This window comes from Tasmannia lanceolata, unplaced genomic scaffold (genome assembly GCF_043159265.1).
Source record: "Tasmannia lanceolata isolate RefF3 unplaced genomic scaffold, GAP_Taslan_0.1 ptg000005l, whole genome shotgun sequence".
Lineage (NCBI taxonomy): Eukaryota > Viridiplantae > Streptophyta > Magnoliopsida > Canellales > Winteraceae > Tasmannia > Tasmannia lanceolata.
Window position 1 is genome coordinate 7,830,402 of NW_027518682.1, and position 26,943 is coordinate 7,857,344.

General features: G+C 38.9%; 1 long non-coding RNA gene and 1 pseudogene across 2 annotated transcripts; both read left to right on the forward strand.

Annotated features, from left to right (window-relative positions):
* The first annotated feature begins 7 nt into the window (after positions 1 to 7).
* Positions 8 to 15,651, forward strand: LOC143876554 (uncharacterized). 2 transcript variants are annotated; one of them, XR_013250418.1, is made up of 4 exons: positions 904 to 1,596; positions 1,703 to 1,789; positions 1,915 to 2,003; positions 15,406 to 15,651. It is a non-coding gene; the product is annotated as an uncharacterized LOC143876554 (long non-coding RNA). The 2 variants fall into 2 exon arrangements; XR_013250417.1 differs by having other exon boundaries at positions 8 to 2,003.
* Positions 15,652 to 17,803: 2,152 nt separating this feature from the next.
* On the forward strand, positions 17,804 to 18,662 carry LOC143877335 (14 kDa proline-rich protein DC2.15 pseudogene; annotated as a pseudogene).
* Positions 18,663 to 26,943: the final 8,281 nt, after the last annotated feature.

Consider the following 26,943-nt stretch of genomic DNA (forward strand, 5'->3'; position numbering starts at 1 on the left):
CTTATATTTTTGGTGTAGGGAAATCACATTTCCATTTCCATCCCCTTTTCAGCACCTAAGAAAAAGGGGTGTAAATATCATTGCCCTCTGCGCTTTGGTGTATAGTCTTCACGCATGATTATCACCGTAACTTCTACATTACGTTATTGTCATACTATATGACATTGCATTCTAATAAGGAGAAATTATGGGGTGCCCCTGCGTGAAGTCCAGATATTTGAGCTAAAGGCTGCTGTTAGATCAAAATTTCAAGGGTGTGACCTCACGCTCCGGCACCATATATAGATGGCAATAAGCTAGAACCTAGTAATATGATTATTACGATGAAAAATCTTAGCAAGAAAGTCAATTTTACAGTCGTTCCCAATCCATTGATGCCAATTTTCAATTGTAACTACAAGACTAGCCATATGGTGTTGAGAACACCTTGATCGGATGAGTCGTCAATTGATGCAGAAGGATCAACAAAATCAACGGACTATGATTAATTTTTGAGTTTGGACGGTAGAGGTTTACTTTCCTATAAGTGGTAGGAGTTGAGTAGGTCAAAGAATTCTAGAAACCACATTCCATTTTGGTAGGTCAAAGAATTCTAGAAAAGCCAAGTGGCTAATGGAATTGGCCAAATTCTTAAAATCAAATGTAAATATAGCAAGGATACTCACGTGGTGGATGCCTTCTTGGGTTGGATTCGTTGGAAAGCTTTCTTCGTCTAATTTCTTTTCAGGAGTTTTCTTTATTGAGATTTAATTTCTTTCTAATTGTAGTTGGGAAGGGAGATATTTCTCTCTATAAATATAATTGAATAAGAGAAAAAGAGCAGTACTTTTCTGCTGCATATCATCGTGACGTTTTACTCAGAAGTTTGTGAGTCTCTTGTGTGTTCGTGAGAGTGGAAGTAGAGCCCATTTTTCGAGGGTTGAGCCTAGGGTTACTTCCACCATAGAACCAGCCTTCCTGGCTCATGTCCTTCCATTCTTGATCTAAGCCATAGCACCCCTTGTGTTGCCTTTGTTCTCCTGTCCCTTTAAACCCACAACCCGAAAGCCACCACCTCTTCCTAATTAAACCCGATTGAAAGAACACCAATACCCAACTCCCATTCATCCATATTCTACTGCCGATTAAAATTTCTTCGTATCAGCTTTTTACCACCGCAAAAACCCACTCTCATCCACTCATCTATATTTAACAGAACCCTTTCCACCCCCTCATCGAACTCCCTTTCTAGCCTTCTATCCTCCATAAATAGGGATAGGTGTACTTCTTGTTGGAATTACGCTTATATTCTCACTCTTGGTAGACAAAGACAAAGACAAAGTTGGTTTTTTGGCATAGATATTAGGGATTATATCGGACGGTTGCTTCGACAAACAGTAGATAACTTTTATCCGTACACATATCTTATATTGGGAAATCTATCCACTGTGGGCCCCATAATGACCGGTCTGGATATATGAAAGAATGGGCTCCGCATGTTCTTCTCGCCTTAATTGATCCAAAACAGAATATAAGGAAGTCGGAAGGTTTTGCCTCTCCTTCAGTCTACGTGGTAATGGCAGGGAGATTGAGCAACTTGGCTTCTCGTATAAGCCGGTTAAAAAAGAGAGGAAAAGAACCTCTTCCATTTGCCTTTCATATCTTGATTTTGTTTCTCTTTTCATTACAAAACCCTAGAAAATTCTCATCTTTTCTTCTTCAGCTCCCCGTAAACGACGAGCTAGTTTGGGACAATGAAACTCCTTTTCCCGAACCCTGCATTGGTCGGATCGCCCCCACTGTCGGAAAGGTATAATCCGGGGGGTGTCTTTGAGAATTGGTATTTGTAATTTAGGGTTTCGTTCTTTTTTTTCTTCTTTCCATTTTTTTGGGATTCTCTAGTAAATTGAAGTTTCGAACTTTCGCGGTAAGAAGCTTTGGCGTGGCTATGTGGAGGTTTGGGGTTCTTCGCATCTCTCGGATTGCTAGCTGTCTGGAATGAGAAAGCATCTGAGATTCACTTTGTAAATGATTTCTTTGGCTATAGTTTTAGTTCTGTATTTTCCTTCAAATTGGATTATGTTCATAGGTTAATAACTAAACAATTCGATTGTATCGGTTATCTGAATCATATGCATTTGCCATATCTGATAATGTTACGTGATGGAACACCTATTGGAGATTTAGTTAGGCTTGTAATTTGGGCTATAAAGAGGGCATGATCTTAGGATGACTGATCTTTGCAGTTTGATTTTGGAAATTCTGATTGACATGGCAATGAATATCTGTCTCCTTTGAAATCTTCAAACCAGCCACTTATTTTTCTCTCCTTTGGTCATTACCAAATCCAGAAAGTAATATGTCATTATTCTCAATAACATACCCTTTTTAGGGGTTTATTCCTTGTGCTCTGCCCTTGGTGTGAACCCCTCTGATCTATGTTATGAGTTATGACTTATGTTCATACATGTACAAAAATGCAACAACTATGACAATCGAAGTAAAAAATTTGTTTATGATGGCTGTTGGTTGCTGGAAATAGGATCAATAGGTCAGAATTAGATTTTTATGGATTTATCAGAACAGTTTATCCTATATGAGTTGTTGTGATTGATGGCCTTTAGAGATCTTAGAGATCATAGAGATCTTACCAGTTGATAACTTGGTTTGGTCAAGTGCACAGTTTTGCTTTTTCTCTTATTTTGAATCATAACTTTTAGCAAGCACGTGATTACACGCTTTATGGAGTCATTGGTAATCATTTCTATAATAGCAAGTTTCCAACTAAAAAGGCAACTAAGAAATTTGATGTTGCACAACTTCGGAGTCTGTCATGTTTTGGGAGTTGGGAAACACACAGCTATTAGGTCTTCAGTTTTGAGACATAGAAACCTACCCATTGATGGCCTTAATGTGAGTTTTCTCTTCTTCTCTAGTTGGGGTGCTGGCCTACCTAGGGTGGGCTTGCTTGTTCTGAATATGAAGATCTTTAAATCGTGATTAACAGCGAATACATTTTTCTGACCATTAACAAGGTCTGCATTGTTCCATAATTTTTTTTTGGAATTCATAGAGTCCTCACAGGTGGTGTTAGTGCCAAGTCCGGAGCTACTGTCGTCTGGCAATTGTTAATAACTTAAAATAATCAATGAAATTCGGAATAGGGGTTTTTAGAATCCATGCATGTTGTACAAAACCCTGCTAGGCTGTTTGTTTATGTTTTCTTGATGTTACAAGTTATACCTATTTACTATTTAGTAATATTCAAGATGGTCTAATCAACTGATTGGATGCTCATCTTTCCCTTCATCCACTATCATTTATCAAGCTAGAAACACGATGGTTTCAAGTCCTTCAACCGGCGATTTCTCTTAGCCTCCATTTGTCAGGATTGTTGCTGAAGTTTAATTTCTTCAGTTTCGGGGTTTCCCCATCTGACCCATGATGTCCCACATTTGAGATATCATGCAAGGTTTTGGAACCTGTTATATTTCACTGTTTATTTGCAACCCGATGGACATTCACAACAATCAATTTGGATCATAGTCAGAGAACTGTGCTTACGGCCATGATGTTTACAATAGAAACCCACATTGAACAAATGGTTTTGGGTGTGTCACCTAGCCAATTTTCTGTTAGCCATCCACCAACAGGTCGGGATACCATTGCTCTAGTGCCTTTGTGGCTGAACCACTATCTGCATATCCGTCAAAGTACCCATCCGGGCAATTTATCAGAGAGATCTGGTAGTGTTGCTCTCCGATGAGTGCCGTGTGGGAGAGAATCACTCTGACACCACTTTGATGTGACTCTTTTACCAATTTGATGCGAAGCTAGGGTTCGCGGGTTTTGGAGAAACTTTAGGAGCGAAAGAGACTAGTGTTTAATTAAAGCAAGTGTTCTCAACTCAAATCAGATTAGACATTCGGAGTGATCTCACGCTTACTAGGGTCTTCACATGCAAAGTTAGCTGTTGAAGATAATTCACAATTAATATTAATTCATTCCCAAACAAGATATGCAAATAAATAGTTCTCATCTCAAAGATATTTTTTATAACAATAGGGCAGCAAGTCTGGTAAGCTGCCTAGTGCCTACAACCAAAAAAGTAAAGGAAACAAAACTACTAGGGTCCAAAAGTCACCAAACTATGATAAATGGTCTCAATGTGAAAATTGGGTACGTATAGGGCTGTCCAAAGGTAGGGAAGCAAAATCAAATCTGTGAAATCAAGTGGTTGTAGTAGGAGTGATCTCACCTGTTGTGAGTGAGGCTTTTTAACATATTCAAAGTTTCTCATTCTTGTATTTAACTTCTCATGTCTTTTTTAAGAGACTGCAAGTATCTTTCTCATGGGACTTTGTAAAAACAAGATCTATCTCGTTGTTTTTTGTTCTCATCTTCTTGTGTTTCTACTTCAATCAATATATCTTTTTACACAATTGAGTCTGGCTGAATTTGAAGTGGATGGATTTCTGGATGAAATAGTGACAAGTGGGCATACCATTTCACGGGAGGTTGCAGCCATTTTTCTTGAATTCGACAATGCCATTTAAAATGATAATCTCATCCTCATTACTCCCGCTTCTATTGGTTATGCGGCTTCATAGAAAGGGGAGAGAGTGTATTCTCTTATCTCTCCCCTATGGCTTCTAAAGATGATGGAAGAGACCCGCTTGTTGTTGCTCCCACTTTGAAGTGTCCTTTCTAGAGCAATAAGAACCACACATAGATAGAGTTTTAAAGGGGACCCATAAGGCTTCCAAAGCTGATGCTATTTCTAGCGACGATGAAAAGGATGACGAGCCTATGAAGCTCCAATCCTAGACTAGGGTGATCATGAGAAGATTTCAATGAGACCTAAGGCGTCTAAACCTGCTACTGTTACCGCCAACGACAACAGGGATGACGATCCTGTGGAGAAGCCACCGTCTCAATGGGTGTGGAGCGAGGAGGATGAAATCATCATTTTGAGCGACATTGTGGAATTCATAAAGAATGACTGAGCTCCCGTGGGCTGACATGCCCACCTTTCATCATTTTATCTATAAATCAATCTAGTTCAATTTCAGCAAGGTCCAATTGGTTTACAAGATCTATCGATTGAAGTGTTAATATAAGAAAATGGTGATGACTAACCGGGTGCAATCCCCGCCTTCTTGAGAAAATACTTACAATCTTTCAAAAACGACATGAGGTACCAACGGCAAGGTTGAAGATAAGGAGCCCGCGGAGAAGCCAGAGACCCAACTTAAGTGGAGCAATGAGGACGCGATTGTCACTTTGAATGCCATTGTCAAATTCATGAAAAATGCTTCACCCCCTCCCCTCGTAGAATGATATGCCCACCTTTCACCGTTTCATCCATAAATCTATCCACTTTAAATTCAGCAAAACTCAATTGAGTGATAATATGCGCGTAGAAATACAAGAAGATAAGAACCAAAAACAAGGAGAAACATCCTGTTTTTACTAAGCTCCATGAGAAAATTACTTGTAATCTCTCAAAAGTGATATAGGATGATGAATACAAGGATGATGACTTTGAGTATATGAAGAGCCCCAATCACGGCAAAAATGTCAAACATTAAGGATATGATTGTCATTTTGAAAGGCATAGTTAAATTCATGATTTTGTCGGAGTTCGACAACCTTATATAATTTCACCAATCATTTGGAAGCTGGCCAAGGTTGAACTCAAGCCCTAACCCAATCGGGAAGCGTAAAGGGGGTTCGATTTGGTGGACAACATCATGGACGAGTGTTGGGGAACCAAACTCAAGATGCCGATGACAGTAAAAAAAAAAAAAACCCTCAAGATGCCGAAATGATAGACGAAGCCTTTGATGAATAAGAGTTCGACTTTGTCAAACATTGCTACCGAAGATGAAGAAAGTTATGAAAAATTACTGGAAGGAATTTGTGATCCACTATACAATAAGTATATGGAAGTGGAGGTGATTTATTTCAAGTTTTGTGAGGCATCCGATTTTGATGAATATTTGGACAAACGAGGATCTATAAGAAGATTCGCTTTAGCGATTTATGGGTTTCTCGAAGAAGATGATGATAGTAAACTTATTGTTTGCCATGTTCCCATGAACTTCGATCAAGAAGATGATATGCTGATGTATATGTAAGGGATAGTCACGTAGTCGGTCGATTAATGGGAGGTTTAGAATAGGTGGCATAGGTGTGGAGGAGGGAAAGACTCAACTGATGGTGATCTCATGAAGATCCTTAGTTGGAATGTTAGAGGTATGGGAAACCTCGAGAAGAAAGCCCATGTGAAAGAAATCCTTGCTAAGTTAGAGGTATGGAAGGAATTCAGTTGAATGAGAAGCTCGCTTTCGAAGCTAAGTTCTCGCTTCCCAAATTTGTGGGAAGCCTTCCCACAAGCTTCTTATGCGTCTCCTCTTAATTAAGAGTACGCTTCCTATCTAGGTGACTATTTTTTCAAAAAGAGTGTTTTCTCCTTTGATAATGTCGAAGGAGCGCATTAAAGGACTTCCCAGCACTCTTTAACGTGGCATCATGCAAGGTTATTTGCATATCTGAATCATTTCATAGAGAGAATGGTTTAATTGATTAGCATGTCAGATTTAGGAGGATTTTCTTCGATTGTGAACTGGAAGATGTCGCATCCTTTCTATCTAGAAGTAACTCTATCGGGATCAAGAGAAGAGAAAAGGATAAAGGAGTTTGGTAATGGACCTCGATGGTAATCTTTTTTGTCTAATCATTCTACAAACATTTGGTCCAAAGGTTTTAACTTCTCTATGGCTCAGTTGGCTTGGAAAATTGAAATTGAAAACCTTTGGACCAAATGTTTAATGTTATACTGGTCCAAATGTCCTCCTAAGATTCTGATTGTGGATCATCTCTACAATAGATAGAAGATCATATTCAATCACTGTGCCCATTGCCTTGCCGACATAGAGTCTGTTGATCATCTCCTTCTTCATTGCCAGTTTACGCTCGAATTGTGGTATTTTTTCTTTGGCGTGTGTGTTCAACAGTTCTCCCTGGTCACATCTCTAATCATTTTTAGTCGAGGACTTTTGCCCATTGGCCTCCCAAAGGTAAGACTCTTTGGAGTCTATTCCTAGCCGCCATGACCTGACGTCTTTGGAAGGAATGGATCGACAGAGTTTTTAAGGGTGTATCTAAGGGTGTACACAGTATTCAAAGACAATCTCGGTAGTGTTTCGATGGGCATCAATCCTTCCTACATTTAGTAAAATTTCGATAACATCCTTTTATGTGTCTTGAAAGGTGATTAGGCTGAGCAGCTTTCATTCAGAAGGCCCTAAGCCCAGGTGGACCTCTCATATGAGGTTGAATATGAACATTGATGGTTCAAGTATTGGCATTCTAGGCCGGACAAGCATCGAAGGGCTATTGAGAAGTGCAGACAGAGAGATAGTTAAGCATCAAAGGGCTATTGGGATCCCCCTCCCTCTGATCATTTTAAACTTAACTTCGATGGGTCAAGCTTTGGCAATCCAGGTCCAGCTGGGATAGGCGGAGTTCTTAGAGATGAGCTTGATAATGTTGCTTATGCGGGTCCGATCGGGATTGCTGACGCATCGGAAGCCGAGGTCAGAGCCGTCCATCAAGGAATAAAATTTCTTGAAAAGAAGGGTGTTGACAAAGTAATTATTGAAGGAGACTCTTTAAATGTTATAAGATGGCTCCAAGGTCTTAGAAAAAATCCTTGGAGATTTGATAGATTTTTTGATGAGATAGACGACTGTTCTAAGCTGTTATCTCTATCATTCAAGGATGTTCGGAGATCGGCTAATGAGATGGCGGATAATTTGGCAAGATTGGGGGTTTCGGAAAAGGGTTTAGCTCTATATGATTACCTCCCTCCTTAATGTTTTGTACATCTGTGCCTATTATTCCATGCTTGTATTTTATTCTCCTTTGTAATCTGACCATCTTGGTCCCTTCTCAATAAAATTTGCTATCATTCCAAAAAAAAAAAGTTTAGGCTTTTTTTTGGCCAAATTAGGGAAAAGGATGCTAACAGGGCAGAGGTATTAGCGCTTCTAAATGGTATTAGATTTGCTATTCGGTAGAGGCGATTTTGTTATATGATCATTTCCTGCTGTTAGAAGTAATCTAGGGTTAGAGAAGAGAGGAAGAAGAAGAGGAGTGAAGGTTGGAAAGACTCCACTAGGGAGCTCTACACACATACAATGTATATATAGGCCCAAATAGGGCAAGTGAGTACAAAGACTACAATACCCTCTATACTAGAGGTAATGACTAAACTACCCTACAACATGTTATCCAACACTCTCCCTCAAGCTGGAGTGTATATACTAGGGAACTCCAGCTTGGTACAAAGGAGATTACAACAACTAAAAATAACAGAAGATGACCATACATCAAAAAGGTACAATAAGCCCATACACACATCCAGCTTGGTGAAACACTCCTCAAGTTGGTGTGGTGAATACATAATGAAAGCATAATACTAAAAAGGACAGCAGTGGCCACAATAAACAGCATTGAGATCAATGGCCATAAAAAAGGAGCAGCTCCCCTGAAGTGGCACAACTGCAAGAGCGAGCAAACAGGGCCTCCCCCTGAATGAGAGCACGATGATCACATCTGTATATCACAAGCAATGGAGGCGCCATGGCAGGAACAACTACGATCCAACAAACAAAAAGAGCACACCAAATGTGCGCACAACGAACATCGGCGAAGCAGCACATCGCCATGTGAAAAATGAGGACAACCGATGTGGAAACCATCAGATAGAAGGTTGACGGAGAAACCGTCACTTAGAGAGAAGAAGAGATAGAGAAGACAACCAAACAACGATGGGGAAACCACCGTCTGGTGACAAGGTCGACGGCATGAAAATCGTCGCCTGAAGATAAGAAGAGGAAGATAACCAACCAACGATGGGGACACCATCGCCTGGAGACAAGGTCGACGACATGAACAATCGTCGCCTGAAAAGAGCCGACCAACGATGGGGAAACCATTATCCTGAAAAGACAGGTCGACGGGAAAAGATTGTCGCCTGTAAGAGAGCCGGCCAACGATGGATATGGAAGCCATCGCCCGGAAAAGGAGGGAGAAGATAATCAACCAACGATGGGGAAACCATCGTCTAGAAAGAAGGTCGACGGCATGAACATCGTCGCCTAATGAGAGGTCGACGGGGAAACCGCCACCTCAAGATAACAAGATAAAAGGAAGAAGATAACCGAACAACGATAGGGAACCATCTCCTGGTGAAGATAAGGCATAAAGCTGGAAAGAAAGATGAATGCGTAAAACTACGCCAAGAGAAGACAACATGAAGGGATACGGCATAAAGCCGAACAACACGAAGAGACATGAAAAACAAGATATGAAAACAAGACAACACTCTCTCAAGAAGACAAAGACAACACTAACAACACTCTCCCTCAAGAAAAGACAACAAAGTGGACAACACTCCTTTTAAAGAAAATACACAAAGAACTACATGATAACACTCCCCCTCAAGTTGAAGGTCAAATACCTTCAACTTGCAACTAAAAAAAAAAGACGAAGCCAAACAAGGCAACATACTTCTCTCGGACATTTCATCCAACACTTGGTGTGCGCTTTGAAGAAGACAAAGAAATGAAGAGAAACAAGGCACTACACCTCTCTTAGACATTTGAGCAAACACTTGTTATGCGCCTTGAAGAACTGCATAAAAGATATAAAAAAGACATATAAGACAACACTAGACAATGTAAAGAAAGAGATAACATCAACACAAAACACATACAAAACAATGGAAAGAAAGAAATGACAACACTAGACAACACTCCCCCCTCAAGTTGAAGCCAAGGGCTTTCAACTTGAAACAAAAAGAAGACATCCAAGGCACCAAATCTCTTTCGGACATTTCACCAAACACTTGGTGGGCACCTTGGAGCCGAAGACAAAATACATGAAACATAACAAATATAGACGGAAAAAAACAAAGATGAGAATGAAGGACAAGAAGACAATACTTCATACAAAAACCCAAATGAGAGAAAGAGAGTAAATACGATTGAGGAAAATGGGTTTGCCGAGAGAGAAATGACGACACACACAAAAAAAAATACCGAGAGAGATTTTAAGGGTTTGAAACAAAAAATAGAGAAATAAGAGAGAGACAATAGGGAAGAGAGTTCTTAGGGAAGATTTGAGGAGAAACTATAGGGAGATAAAGAGAGAAAAACGAGATACGAGAGAGATACGAGAGAAAGAGAAGAACGGCATGGAGGGAGATAGACTCTTCTTATTTCCTTCTTGAAGGATCAGCCCATTGGCTTTGATACCATGTTAGAAGTAATCTAGGGTTAGAGAAGAGAGGAAGAAGAAGAGGAGTGAAGGTTGGAAAGACTCCACTAGGGAGCTCTACACACATACAATGTATATATAGGTCCAAATAGGGCAAGTGAGTACAAAGACTACAATACCCTCTATACTAGAGGTAATGACTAAACTACCCTACAACATGTTATTCAACAACTGCCTTGAGAGTGTATAGCATGATTGTTGTTTGATTGTAGTTGCTTTTCTTTTGTTCTTTTTCCTGCCTTCTTGCTTCTTTTTCTCTCCTTTTCTTATTGCACTTCTTTTAATAAATGATTCACCATTCAAATAATAGAGATTTTATACGGTGTAAGCCCTTATAGTCCCTTATTTTTGAAGAAGTACTGTACGGACCACACTATAGGATGGTCCAAACCGTCCATATGATGGGCCAAAACGTAAATAGGTTGTGCCCAAAAAATAATTTCCATAGGATGATCCTAGACCCCTGATCTATAGATGAACTGCATATTATGGAAATCTATATAGATCGGAGGGCTAGGATCATCCTATGGAAATGATTTCTTGGGCACAACCTATTACGTTATGGCCCATCATATGAACGGTTTGGATCATCCTATAGTGTGGTCTGTACAGTACTTCTTGAAAAATAAGGGACTATAAGGGCTTACACCGTATAAAATCTCCAAATAATAATAATAATAGTAATAGCAGTAATAGTAATAATAATAATAATGATGAAAATGATGATGATGATGAAGGAGAGTATTTAAAATGTAAAAACTCATATTAAGTTTAAAATGAATCTTATATGGATATTTTTCCAAAATTTTTAAATTAAATCTCCATGAATAAAACACGTGAAACTTTAAGTCCCTAAAACATGTTATTGTAATTAGTTCGGCAGTCTTCTCTGCTATGTAATCCTTAAATACATTAACCCAAACCGACTATAACCCTTCTCTTTCTAAATCAAACCTACTATAACCCTTCTATTTCTATACACTTTTTGTTCACTTCCTATGAGACTTGTTACATGTTTCATGTTGAATTTCAACGGCACTTCCTACATGTTTTCTCAATATATTTTTTTAGTGAAACATTTTCTCTAAACTTGTAGAGTTTTTCGCTACCTGCATTTTTCTCTTTTCTAAACCCCTCGTCCCGCTTACGCCTTGGCTTCTCGAACTCCCTTCCTACTCTTGAAACTATAGTGCTGAGTTTTAGAAATACCAAGCTCTCAGTGTGGGATGACTATTATTCCTATTAAAAGAGCATGAGCACGATGATTGGCAACCCATTTTTGGGTTTCAGCCCTGCAGTTTTTCTCACCCATTATCTATTAACTGTCCCAAATTTCACTAGAGTTATATAGTTCCCATTCCAATGTCAATCAGCAAAGCTAGTAGACGGCGGCAGCAAATGTGGTTCAGGATGGGTACACAAAGGTCATTTATACATGCCACCATAGTTGTCAACCCGCTGCTCGACTCATAACTTGATTACTTAATTTTATGACACGTGACTCGTAAGTGTTTTGACAAGAATAGAAATTTAGTTGAAAAAAATATAATTATTTATCAAAAGATGAAGCATGTATAAATATAACCCAATAGCACACAGATAAAGCACTAAGCCAAAAATATAAATAACTATATGCTTGTATCTTGCATGCACAAAAATAATTAAGTTATGGTTGGAACTTTCATGGGTGAAACCCTTCTTTGCTTTAGATTTGTATGCATCCATCATTTGTGGTATAGTTGGAAGGAGATTTGTGGTGGTTCAGGCCAAGAACCCAAGATTGTCCAAGACTGGGAGCCTCTCGCACATGGTTTTTTGAATCTAAACTTTGACGGGTCTAGCATGGGGAACCCTGGTCTTGCCGGAATTGGAGGAGCTTGAGGGATGAATTTGGAGCTATGAAATGAGCTTTTGCGGGTCTCATTAGAGTTGCAGATTAAGTGCGTGCTATCTTTCAAGGAATAAGGTATCTTGAAAATGAAGATTTGAATAAGGTAGTGGTAGAAGGAGACTCGCTCAATGTGATAAGGTGGCTTAGTGTCTCTCATTCCTTCCCTTGGAGATTTGCCTCATTCTTTGATGAGATCCAAGACAGAGTTGGGATGCATCGATTTCTTTACATGATGTTGGGCAGTCACCTAATGGTGTGGCAGACACTATAGCTAGAGATGATGTCTCTAGGGAGAGAGTTGAGCAATTTGACTTCGTTCCTCCTTGAACCTTACAGTGGGGCTTGTTCTTCCCTTTGATTTTCTTCTTCTGTCTCCTTATTTGTATAGACATCCTTAGTCTTTTTTTCGCATTTAATGTAATTGCCTACCATTAAAAAAATAATTAAGTTATGAGTTCCAACTTCCTAGTTTTCAACCATCAAAACAAGAAAGCCCTTGCCCAGAGACTCGACTTGACTTGTAAGAGTCTTATTTTTTCGACTGGACTCGCAACGACTCGTAAGAGTCTCTAGATGACTCATAAGAGCCTTCATCAGATGCAACTCGCCCATGCAACTCCCCTCGAAAGCCTAGCGACTCGACTCGACTTGAGAGTTGACTCATATGACTCTTAAGAGTTTGACAACTATGTGTGCCACTTTGATACCAAGTTGGTGCAGGACGGCCACATAAGTGGTATATAGTGGGGAATAGAGATCGGGCTTGTGGAATTATGGTTTAGGTATTGGGTTTTGACAATAGGATTGATTCAGGATTATTGGGACTGTTTAGTCTTTAGAACATTTTAGGACTTTTTGTAGTATTTGGGGACTGGTGGGACTTGTTTAGAACAAATTAGAACGGTTAAGAACAATTTAGCATACTCTAGGACGGTTTACGGTCAAGAGGACTGTTTTTTTATTTTTTGAAAGGTCAGTCAAGAGGATTGTTGGTTGCAGAAAATAAGGGATTCAGGACTGTTCGGATTTTGGTGTAGAGGGGGACAGTTTGTCGATGGTTTATGGGGGTGTGATGAGGGAAAGGATGTGGAAATGTGGAGATTGGAGGGTTGGGTGATGGAAAGGGTTAGGAGAGGCAGTGAAGGGCTGGTAAGATGGAAGAGGGGTTTTGGTTAGGGTTTACAGGGTAAGGGGCTGGTGGGTAGGAAGATTTTGTTTGTGTGTGTGTGTGGGGGGGGTGGGGGGGGGGGGGGGGGGGGGTGTAGAGCCTCGTAGTGGTGTGGTTGAAGGCTTGTGGCAAGTTGGCCGCAACGTAGGATTGCGGTGGCGTGGGGATACCCTATGTTTAAAAAAAAAAAAACGTAGGGTTGCGGTGAAAAAAAAAAAGCTAAAGAGAAAATATACTTGAGATAGAGTATTGGGTTCTCTCCTAGGCTATGGTTCAAACAGGAGCCAAATCCTCTCTCACTCTCTCATGTTCTCAAAAGTGTCCAATGGCCTTACATTGTAGACAAGTAAAACTTCACTATTTCTAAAATTTGGGCTCTAAGTCAAACTTGGGTTCCAATTCACTAAGGCTATGTTTGGATACCTCAAGTTTTTGTATTTGGATTTGGATTTGAGTTTTGGATACAAAATACATCAATCATCCAGATGCTCATGTTCTACATGAGAGAGAGAGAGAGAGAGACGCCTGGCTGCGAGGGTGAAGGTAATTGCCACAAATATTGATTTCCAAATAATGTCTTGCAGAACAGATTTGAAAATCGGTTTTTTTTCACGGTTGTAGTTGATTTGGAAATCTAAGGATATGATCCAGTTCCAAATGTCAACTGCAAATGTGAGAAATCCAAATCCAAATCTTGTGGGTATCCAAACGTGGCCTAATTGTCGAGCTTGGTGATGTAGGGAGCGTGGACAACACCACCAAGATGAAGATCAACACAAGAAGCGACTAAAGTAATCTCCTCGGGGTTTGAAAAACCCATGTCATGGTTTGGAGAAAAACTCCAATATAACACGTGAAAGAAGCGAAGCTCCTTCACCCACGTGAAGGAGCCAATGCTCTCTTCACAAGTGATGTCCCAAAAATAAACTTTATTCAATCTATCTTTATTTTCTCATGCCATTACATTATATAGAGAGCCAAAACCCAAGAATAGCAACCCTAAATACTTGCCTAACAATTATTCTCCATCTTCTATCTGAAACAACATAAATAAAAGCAAGAAATATGACTAAGATAATCCTAAAATCGTAATCCCGTAATAGACACTTACAATATCCTAAAAACGCCTATAACTTGCTCAAATCACATCAAAATCATGTGATCTTGGGCTCGTTTGATAGGTAATTGAAAAACCTTTCTAAAGATACCAAAATCAAGTTAATCGGACAAGTGTTGATGCCCGAAAAAAATACTACAAATAAAATGACGAAAATTAAAAATAAAAAGTAAAAGACTTGTTCAACGCCACACGTTCTGCATCATTTGGGCACCAAATCTTAACCCACTAATTCTAATAGAATTAGAATTCCCAACTTATAAGCAGAGCTCCTTACATAAACATCTTGTACCTAATAAAATTCTTTCAAGTTGCAAGGGTGGGTCCTATGTCACTTAAGTGATTAATTACAAATGCTTAATTACCCTTATCACTTAAAATTTTCATAATATACACATGAGCCCAATTTTAAAACAACTACAACTTAAAGAAATTAAGTGATATTGATGAGAAAAGTCTGTGGTACACCCCTAACGTAAATTAAAAGACCTAAAAAAACACATAAAAGACACTTAAAATTAAAATATGGGTCATAGAGTGGTACCCGTCAGGATGTCATATGTAGATAAAGTGATGGTCATGAATGTATAAAGCTTGAAACAGCATTATTACATTTGAGACACTGAAAACAGTGGAAGGAATTGTGAAATCTCAATTTCATATTGTTGATTGGAGACGCAAGGAGCATGCAAAGTATGTTTTTTTTACTTATTCTCGTTTGGTCTTATCGCTTCATGCTGCATGCGACTGTATGTCCGTTTCTCAGAAGTCTGTAATTATAACACATGAATCGGGGCAGTAATGTCGTGCTTTTTGGAGCAATGCAGTGAAATATTGACATAAATGTCAAGCTTGTGAAGCTAGATGAAATTGCTGATGATCCCTTTTCTCAATTCTGTGCAGACACCAAAAGTTTATCCATATGACAACCTGCGGGTGGAGCTTGGTGGAGAACCATAGGGTTACTTTTATGTCTTGTTGAGACACACTTGTTCATCCATCCGCTGTTACAAATTTAAATTTAAAGAAATAAGCTTTAGTGCTTTCGTTTGTGTTTACTGATGATTAAACCATTGTGTTCTTTTGCTTATCTTGAGTTGATCAGTTATGTTTGACAGTGTTCAGAAATTGCCGACAATTTATGAAAAATTATAGAAGCTTTTTTTTTTTTTTTTTACATTTTTCTGATATTTTATTGTTTGTGTTTACCCATGAAAAAAAAAAAATTAGCTTGACCCAGTGCGGTTCACAGCCATAGGGATCAGGAAATCCGCCTAAATCTTCTGGGCACATATGGCATGTGTATACAATTATTGAAACAATTCTTGCGTGGATAACATCTGCCATCTGTAGTGGGCCCACACCAATGACCCTTGTAGTGACTAAACAGTCCAAATTAATTTGGACAGCCATGGCTGACTGTAATTAGCACATGCATCAGATAATTGCTTATGTATGGTCTATTTTTCTCTTTTGATACCACAACCACTACACCTGTTTTTCTCATCCTTCATTTTCTCTTTGCAACCACACATCAAACACAACAAAACTGGTAGCTTCAATGCGTCATGAGGCTACACCCTAACATTATCAAAAATCTATAAACCTCTATTTAATCTGTAAAATTTTCAATTGCTCTTTATTTGCCCTAAAAAACAGACACTTTGCAGAATTTAGAACGAAAATTCCATGGATATTTCAGGCACAGTACCAAAAAATTCAAATATGGCTGCATGAATCGCTATATAAGACACGCAATACGTTGAAAGAACTCTCGTTTTTGAATCTCCAGAAATTTTCTAGAAGCTGTATGAGTTGGAACAAACCTTATCTCTTAGATCTTTGGCTCTATATATGGCTGGCATTTTACTATAGGAATAAAATCTTGCACTTTGATACGTGGGGTGAGCATTCTTTAAGCCAATTGCCACGACAAAGAGATTTCTGCATGATTTATCTTTAGTAGCGAAGGGTAAACGAAGGCAACCCTCTTGGATCGCTGTCTTGAGTAAAAGCATGGCTCCACATGAATTTAACATCCCGTATCTACTGCAATGAATATGTTGGAGATGTGTTAACTTCAAGTTAGAACTTACATATCAAGGTTTCTTGGCCTGTCTGCCAGTAGAAATTTCGTGGAGTTGACATGTTGGATGGTTGTGTCTGTTCCCCACACAAATGGTTGAAGTTGCAAGGGGCCCAATTGAACCCGTGTGAACCAATGCATCCGCGGAATTTCCATACATGGAAAGTTTGTCATATTTTGTGGCTGCGTCTGGACTTTGGATCATGATCTGAAATAACTTCTGAGTTCTGACCTTAGGATATGGATCCAATGGACACGGTTTGGATCCAGCTGCCATGAACAAATCCTATGCATTAACCTTTGGATCCTTTAGATCAATTGAACCTTTTGGGTCCATTGAAACCCCTAGTAAAAATGATGTAGTGTCCTCCTTGGCTAGAAAATGATTCATTTACATCAAATTCTGGTGTATGTGAACTTGACAATGTGGGTCCACAATCTAGAATAGTTATACAGGCCTTGTGGTCGCCCGACACATGTCAAGATCATCCAATCAGAACTGGATGCTTGCTAACTTTGCTTACACAAAATTTGGTGAATTTGCAATGGATCATTTCCCTCTTGGGAATGATTAATACTATTCTGGTCTTTTACCTTGGATTCTTTGATTGCACTTGGATTACCATTCAAATCTATATCTCACTTATGCTAGTTCTGAGAATCAATAACATCTGGAGTTCCATGTCCCTGTGCAGTCGGATCACATTAAATAAATTTTCCTAAGTAAGGGCTCTAAATATTCTTGGACCCAAATCTCTTGATGGGCCACAAGTTTCTTCTCTTAACTATAGCTTTCCTCACCAAGAGCATATAATTAGCACCTGAAAATGGAAAGCATTAGTAGTTAGTGTAAGTTTTAATTAACAAAATAAGCATACTATGAATTAGAAGAAAGTAAGCAGTAGATGAGAACGGGAAACGACCAAATAAATGGGAAGACAAGTAGACATGCTTTGAAAGCAAAGCATCCCAATCAAGAGAAAATATCACACCTGTTTATTCAGATCTATTTACTCACACAAAGAATCTCAATAATCTGCATGAACCCGTTAAAAAAAATGAGCGAAGCCAACTACCACTAGAGAAAACTCCAAACAAGATAGCTTGATCCATATCCTCCAAGTTGTAGTGCCAGCAAATGCCGGGCCACCATATTCACATGGGCACTCTTTAACTCTCCCAGACAAATCATAACCTCTCCCTATAAAAAGCCCATAGCCCATTTCAATCTCTTCATCTCTCTCTAAGCACACCACTTCCTTTTGATAAAGACACTAATATTTGGAGATGGGTTTCAATGCCTTCGCATCAACAGCCCTTCTCCTCACTCTCAACCTCCTCTTCTTCTCCTTGGTCACCTCCACATATGTCCCTTGCCCACCAGTAACCACAAAGCCTCATCCCAAACCCCCCAAAAAATTCCCACCTGCAAAGCCTACCTGCCCTAGAGATACCTTAAAGCTAGGGGTATGTGCTGATTTGCTAGGGTTGGTGAACGTGGTTGTGGGTTCACAAGGTTCCTCGTGTTGCACTCTACTCACAGGTCTTGCTGATCTTGAAGCTGCTGTCTGCCTTTGCACTGCCATTCAAGCTAATGTGTTGGGTTTAAACCTCAACGTCCCCTTATCCCTGAGCTTGTTGTTGAACACCTGCGGGAAAAAGCTCCCATACGGCTTCCAATGCGCCTAATTAAACTGCCTCTCTCTCTCTCTCTCTCTCTCTCTCTCTCTCATATTTTTATTGTTATTATGTTTGGAGAGTTATGGGTTTTGAATTTGTGGGTGTGGCTTCAGTAATGGTAATCCCTCTTTTGGTGTAGTCTATTGATTTGGAAGCATGAAGGTTCCTTTGTGAGTGCTTAAGTAATGGTAATCCCTGTTATAATGTAGTCTATTGATTTGTACTGGGAAGGCTCCTTTACAAGCCTTCTCCATTCAATGATGATAAGTACTGCATCAACCAGGGTTAGTCATAAATAAGAAATCTTTTTGGGTAAGAACTGTCTTTATTTATGTATTTATTGGGAATGTTCATTGGCTACTTAGATTCTATAAAATGCAGCTTCTTTCTGGAATTGCACAGTTTCTTTGCAAGAGAAAAGTGACATGGTTTGTACTTGTATGCTTCTATTTTGTGACATTGGATGGTAAATTGCCAATAGGTTAATATAGTGTTTTTTATGGTAGTAAACGGAGCCACACAAATCCAATCAGGGAAAAATGTATCGTCCGTAACGAGCCCTCAATTCATATCATTCTTTGATTCTTTCCTTTCGCCTTTAAGATTGTGAGAAAAAGAGTTATGAGAGCCTGCGGCATTAATGCAACAACCTTTGAAGGAGATTTTAAGATTTTAGTGTTTTCACAAACAGCATCTCAAGGTAGAATAGTGATATAATTAGTCAACATGGAGGAGAGAAGCCTTGATTTACTTGCTTACCTCATAGAATAGTGGTAAGCATTGTTTGGTTTTCAACCTCGTAGAGTAGTGGTGTTACCGATATAGAGGGAGAAAAGAGAGAAAATATTATTCCCAAGAAGTCCAAGAAGAATTCCACCTTTTTTGTTGTTTCAGACTCGGATTCCTTTGGGAGGAGACAAGGATGACACATCATGAGCAAACATGCAATGATAAAGCAGGAAACATCTTTAGTAGTCTCCTCGGATTTCAATGCTATATTGACAATCAAACAAGGAGTTTTGCTGATATGGCACCCAAATGCCAAGCAAGACCAATAAGCCAGCCCGATTTTGTGCAACCAAATACAGAAGGAAAACTCTGGAAACAGACATAAAATTTATTAGAAAGGAAGAAAAACACAGCCTAACCTCGAAAAGGATTGGACATATCAGAAATCCAAACTGATAGTAACCAAGACATAGATGGATCTGATCCAAAGTGGATCTGTTGATATCCCTAATCAATTATATGCAAATAATTTTTGAAAGTATCCAAAAAGGCCTATAGTTTTCAATCAATACAAATTAAAGGCCCTTGTTCCGCTCAATTATTCAATTATACTATTTAGTAGGGCTGCAACTCGAGCCGGGTTTTACCCGACCCGCATCGACCCGACCCGAAAATAGCCTGGGTTGGGTTCAGGTTTCATGGGTTTCGGGTCGAGCCGGGTTGAGCATTCAAAAGCCCGCATGAATCTCGGGTCGAGCCGGGTTTGAAGGGGCCCGACCCGACCCGACCCGAGTTACATAAGTTATAGTATGTACATTTTTTTCTATTGTTAGTTAAAAGTTAAAAGTGAAAACCCACGCACCCACTGTTATTGCGTGTGAGTGTAATTTCTGCTTCTATGAGTTGAGTTGATTTTCAGCATTGTTTGATTGTAATTACAACATTGTTTGATTACAGCATTGTTTGATTCAAGTGTAATGTGAGTGTAATTACATCATTGTTTGATTCAAGTGTAATGTGAGTGTAATTTCTGCTTCTATGAGTTGAGTTGCCTTGCCAAACAAGAATTTTCCTTAAAAAATTACATCAACGTGAAAAAACCCGAACCGACCCGACCCGACCCGAGATTTATCATGGGTAGAGCCGGGTTTGGGAATCGTGGGTTTTCCGAAAAAAAACCCGACCCGAGCTGCAGCCCTACTATTTAGTGTTTGTTTGTTTCTTGGGTAGACCCTCCCAAAAAGTTGAGTTACAAAGAATAATGTTGTTGGTCACATTGCCAATTCACCATGATCAGGCTCATTGAGAATCCCCACCATACATATGACAATATAGTCGATCGATCTCGACTGTCCATATGGCAATTGTACAAGAACTACGTACTCATTGAAAATCCTTTCTGACTACCATTTATTGCCCCCCTCTTGTATCATGTGCACTGTTGATTCGACCGGATATCATATTGATCTCAGGCTAAATAAACAATAAAAAATGATTGAAGCTTGGAAAAGATTTACCTTTCCAGCACTTTCCTAAATCCTGCCAATGAAACACGGTAGGAGAGGAAAGGAAGGATTCACGGACAACATGAACTTCTCCCTAACTATGAAGTATGATCACAATCTATAAGTTTTAAGTTACTGCTTTCATTGATTAATAACTCGAAGTCCATAAAATTTCACTTGTTTTGGTCAAACATTGATCGAATATAAATAGAAGAAAATGAAAACAAAAAAACAAAAGAGAGAGTTCACATGTTTCCTTCGGGGAATGCACCCACTCAATCAAATTGAGCAAAAAAACACAATAAATCCTCACTTTTCTGTCACCATTCAGAATTCAATCGTCATCGTTCCTGACAAAACCACTGAGACACCAACTTGGAGGAAAGAAAAGATACAGCTCCGCTGTAAATTTGATAAAAATGCCTAAAGAACCATGCCCTTCTATTCTACACGCTCCAAACGTAATGAGAAAACCAGCAGAGACAATATTAGAGCATGAAAGTCCGTGACTACTGAAATCATGGAAACTCACGGATCGATCTACGACTAGCCACATGGCCTTCGATTTCTACACCTTACAACATTCCAAACATCTCAATCTAATTTCTCCATTCGCATTCTACCAATCCTAACTCCAAAACCATATATTTTCCCGCCATCCATACAATGAAATTTAGTAAAGATAACGCTACTTTTCTTTAATCTCGAAAGAAAAACCAAAAAGATCACGGGCCAAAGTTAAGTTCTAACTATAAAATCATCAGCCCCTCACTCAATCTAAACCCCAAAGACAAGAGCCTCCTTTCTCTGTAGTCTTAAACATGTCATTCCTCATGGGATCCAGACTCATGGGATCCAGACTCACTGTAGTCTTAAACAGTTCTCATGATTTTCTCGTCATCGGCTTTGCCGTGTATCTATGCATGCGCTTACTGCTCTCAACCACCTTCCCATAGAATCCCCGGCCCGAGCCCGCCAACAACCCGCCACCCGCCCCACGTAAGGAGACCCCCAAAATCATCCCCGCCGTCCAAAAATCCGCCTATTATCGTCCCTCCGATTATCATTTCACCGCCGGGGATTATTCCTCCGATCACAAACCCACCTCCCACCTATCATTATCCGCCTTGCACACCTCCTTCGGGCGGTTTACCGCCACCTTCGGGTGGTTTACCGGGCACTAACCCTCCTCCTTCGTCTTCCACAAGATGCCCTATAGACACTCTAAAATTAGGGTTGTGTGTGGATGTGCTTGGAGGGTTGGTGCACATTGGGTTAGGGGACCCCGTTGTCAATACTTGCTGCCCTGTGCTACAAGGATTGCTAGAGCTTGAAGCAGCGGTTTGTCTTTGCACTACTATAAAACTCAAGCTTCTCAACATAGACATTTACATTCCACTTGCTATTCAAGCTCTGATCACTTGCGGAAAGACCCCACCACCTGGTTACACTTGTTCCATTTAAGTGCGTTTCATTTAATGTGAATCTGACTGGGTTGGTTGGTCTTAATTTTTAATGTTAGGATTTGGTCTGGTAGCGTATCTTGTATTAGGGTTTAGCCAGTGGGGTTTCTAGTGTTGAGGTTTTATCTCTTTTGTTTTTTGTATTAGGCTCGGTTCTTCTTTTACTTTTTAGAAGTTGGATTATTAAAGGGAGACTGGTAGTTTTAATTTGTTATTTTAAGTAGACTATGATGAACGACGAGGATTTTCATTTTGTGTTCTTATCAAGGTGGTTTATGTGGTCACCAACCTCATGTACGTTCATTCTATGGATTTTATACCAGATGAGGATCTTAATGTTGTAGTAATTAACATGGTACGAGGCTTATTAATGTTGTAGTAATCACTCACGTAATTAACAACTACGTGAGTGATTAGAGCTTGAATAGAGAATATAAAAACTCCTATAATAAAATATTTGAAGCACCTAATGATGATTATAATTAAGAACCTAATGGTGATATTCTTTTAAGCATTTTCCTTTTAGTAATTTATATTCATTCTTATATGTTGACCAAAGAGAATATAAAACCTCCTATATTAAAATATTTGAAGTTATATAAAATGGGAGTCTTATTAATAACTTGGATAAGAGATTATGCTTAATTAATCAAGATTATTATGTCCAATCGATTCAAAAGTAAGATTCTGTCATAATTCTACAATGAGACTCATGCCCAATATTTAAATTGTTAGATCATATGATCTATTCTCATGAGATAATATAAGAAATAAGATTATTTATACATAGACAATCCTTTTTGTCTTATAGAGCTACCAGCAAAACCGGAACCAGTTTTATATGGAAAAGAAAGAGTTTGTGGCAGGGGTATCTTGACACATACGCCGAAAAAAAAAAGAATTAATTGTCGGGATGAATTTTTCTCCAAGCAAATTGACAAAAAAATCTCTATTCTATGAGTAATTTTCAAAATATTACCCTACAATTTCTGGCTGTCATATGGAGTGCAGTCCTATTGCACGAATAATACAACATGAGAGGAAATTTTGGCGGTGCGCCTTGAATTTTGTACTTTCCACATATGCATCGTCGTGATCGGATTATGATCAGTATTAATCTTGATCGTACAGTGATCGGATAAGATCGATCCCGAGCAGTTGCAATCTAGACCGCAAGATTGCATGCCAATGACTAAAACTTTTTTTTTTTTTTTTTTGAAATAGCGATTTGCATTAATAAGAAAAAATGACAAGGGAGCACTCGAGAAGGGGCAACCCAGAGAACAAAAACAAGAAAGAAGAAACAGAGAAGAAGAAGAAAAGATACAATAAAAATAACAAAATTATATTACGGGGGAAGATGATCGAACCAGAGAATACTCTCCCTCCCAACTCCCTGCTTGGCTAACCTATCCGCTTTTTCGTTTGCTGACCTCCAAACATGATTAAAGACTATAGCCGAACCTGCAACAAAATCCTCAATTTCATCAAATAACGCCAAAAATCTCCAAGGAGGAGCTACACCACCCTTTAACCACCGGATGACATTCAATGAATCCCCTTCAACAATAATATGGTCTAATACTTCTCTACTCAACTTCTTGATCCCAAAATAGGCAGCTTTAACTTCCGTCTCAGAAGAATCATACACACCAATAGGACCAGAAAAAAGAATCTCACCAAACTCATCACGGCAAAGACCGCTCACCCCCGCTAGACCCGGGTTCCCAAAACAAGCACCATCAGAGTTGATTTTCAACATTCATAGTATCAGAGGCTCCTATCTTTGGACTATGTTAATTTTCCTCTCAGTACTAAAGCACACTTCCCTCCAATGTTCCCAAAGATCAAAGGCCGATACAAAAACAAAGGATGGAAGACATCTAACCCATGATATGACTAATGCTATAATCCGCATGTACAAATAATAAGGTGATTTGGCCAAACCCTCAAACACCCTAGAGTTTCTTTCCTTCCAAACCACCCACCACGTAGCTAGCAAACACACATTCCACAATAATTTTCCTCTCTTTTTCCATGGCCAAACCCTCAAACACCGTAGAGTTTTTCAATGACTAAAACTTATTAGAGTGTGATCTTGACCGTAGGATCGTGAACAATTGCGTAATAATGATCAGAAATTTTGACCTAGTGCGATCTGGATTGCATGATCACGACCACACGTGTACCAATGATCGAATCACGATTAAGAGTAATCAGGACCACAAGTCGATGATTGGTCACTATCCAACAGTCAAATGACCGGGGAGAACTGGAGTTTTACACTAGCCATCAACCACAATCAAGAGCTGATCAGTATCGTAGAATCACTATTGTAGATAACTTAACGATCATATTTTGCCCATCAAATGCAATTAGGTGGTGCAATTCAAAGTGAAAAGTTATTAGAATTCCTAGTAATCTTTGAGATTTTCTTAGCTTGCTTCACTCTCTCCAGATATTTTGTCCTTTCTTGAGGATGACATCATTTTACAGAAACGACAAACAAAATGGGGTCAGAAATGCGGCCATTTTAAGAAAAAGACAAACAAAAGGAGGTGGAAATGATGGTAAAGCGGGCAGCAATATCATTTCATTATACATATTAGATTATCAAAATTTTGTTAGAGTAATTAGGTCAAGCAAGAGGTTGCTTGAAGCATTACACCCAAGGTATCTAATTTGGAATACCAAGTTTGTTGCCTCCAGCTCATATATATAGAGATACACTAGGGTTTTAATAGTTTAGTGGGCTCTAGCCCAAATAGGCCCACTACACCGGTCCATCATCTTATTGGGCTTATATTAGAACATACATGGGTTATATAATATACCCAACAATCTCCTCCTATATTCTACATATAGCACAATCCAATAGATAGATAGTGTAATGTTCAAAACAAAATATTGAAACATCCACATCACCATATGGTCTATATCATAAAAGTTCTGTAATCCAACTGAAAAACACGAATCCTTTTATGACAAACCAAAAGTTCTAGATATACAACAAGCTAAATTCAACCAAAAGGTAGTTTCACATATAAGTGAACCCCACTGATCTTAGAGGAACTCATTCATGGGGTATGATTCTCATCGAGATCCAAAATAAAGTTCCACAAAAAAGTGAACTCTATACATACTGAAATAAAAGCATAGTCTTTATGACTTTAGAAGATTTAAGTAAGTCATCTTCATCAAAGTTCAAATCAAGACAAGCTCCTCCTTTTTCGCCAATCCCTGTGAATTACCAAATATGGATTGTATGAAAATGAATCCAACCAATAGTGTAAACATGAAAGTATCTAGTTCTATCTGAAGAAGATCTTAGTGCAATTCCATAATTCACAAAAGTATCTAGTTCTACCTGAGGAAGAACTTAGTACAATTCCTTAATTCACGAAAGTATCTAGTTCTACCTGAAGAAGAACTTAGTACAATTCTATAATTCACGAAAGTATATAGTTCTACCTGAAGAAGAACTTAGTAAAATTCCAAAATGGCTGAAAAAGTATCAGTATCACTCTCACCATAAGCATCATTGTCAAGTTTCAATAAAGAACAAGACCTAAACAGCTTCTTTTGCAAAGAACCATTCATCATTGTCAAGTTTCAATAAAGAACAAGACCTAATAGTTTCTTTTGCAAAGAACCATTTCATGTTTCTTTTTGGAATGTTACAGTCATCTTATCCATATTTGAGTTAAGCTGTATCATCAAGTTTGGAATGTACAACCTTTCCCAAAAAGGACATGTCATCAAATGTGGAATGACACACAACAACTGTAAACATCATCAAAACGTATCAAGTGCCTATCTTGGCCAAAAGGAAGATTCAAAAATTCAAAATAACATTAATGTAGGTTAAGTCTTGTCTATACAGGTTTTAACCCCATCTCCCCCATAGTTTTGAATATTCGATCTTTGTTCAGTCCCTTGGCGAGAGCATCGACCATATTATCCTTCGATCTCACATCAATCAAAGTGATAATCCCGTGTTCAATGAGATAATTCAGCACGGCATGTTTCAGCTTAAGATGTCTCATCTTACCATTAAAGAGTGAGTTCTTCACAATCGTAATTGTAGTTTGATTATCACAGAACACACTTAAGGAACTAATCCTTAACTAGGTCAATGGAATGTCCATAACCATAATCAAAATCTTTATCTCCTCTGCTTTCATTTACAATTGAAGCTAGAGCATAAAGTTCCAATTCGACTTCCACACTACAGCAGTAGATTTGTTGTCCCCTGATTCTGATCCCCATGATTCATCAGAATATTCTTCCACGAGAAGTGGATGGCCACCATAGTTTTGAGCATACTCTTGAGTACACGAAAGGTATCTCATCAGCCTCATAAGGGCATCTCTATGCTCATGGCCAGGATTGCTAGTAAAACGACTCAGCATGCTAACTATAAAGGCTATGTCTGGCCTAGTGCAACACAAATATGAGGCTACCAATCAGTTTAGAATAATCTAACTGACTCACACTGTCTCTTCCTTAGTGATCATCTTCTTGGTATAATTAAAATGGTGTCTCAATCGGTTTGCACTCACTGTATCCTCAAAAGGAAAGAAGTTTTTCGTATAATGGGCTAGGCCAAGGGTGATTCCTTGCCTTTTAAAAACTTACTTTCATACTAAGAGTGGTGTTAACAGCACCCAGGTCTTTGCATGTCGAAGTCTTTACCCAAGGTTAGTTTCACATTACTCATCACACAGAGAGATTGGAAATAGGAATCAACATCTACATACAAGAAAATAATCATGACCTTATTTGACACAAAACGATAGTAAAGGCATTTATCCGAGTAATTTGTCAGAAACCCAAAGCTCTGTACTACTATGTCAAATTTCTGATGTCACAATTTAGGTGCTTGATTAAGACCATAAAAAACTTTGTATAATCACATACAAATATCTACTTACAGCTCATAGTCTTAGTCCCTTTTGGCAAATCGACTAGCTGTCAA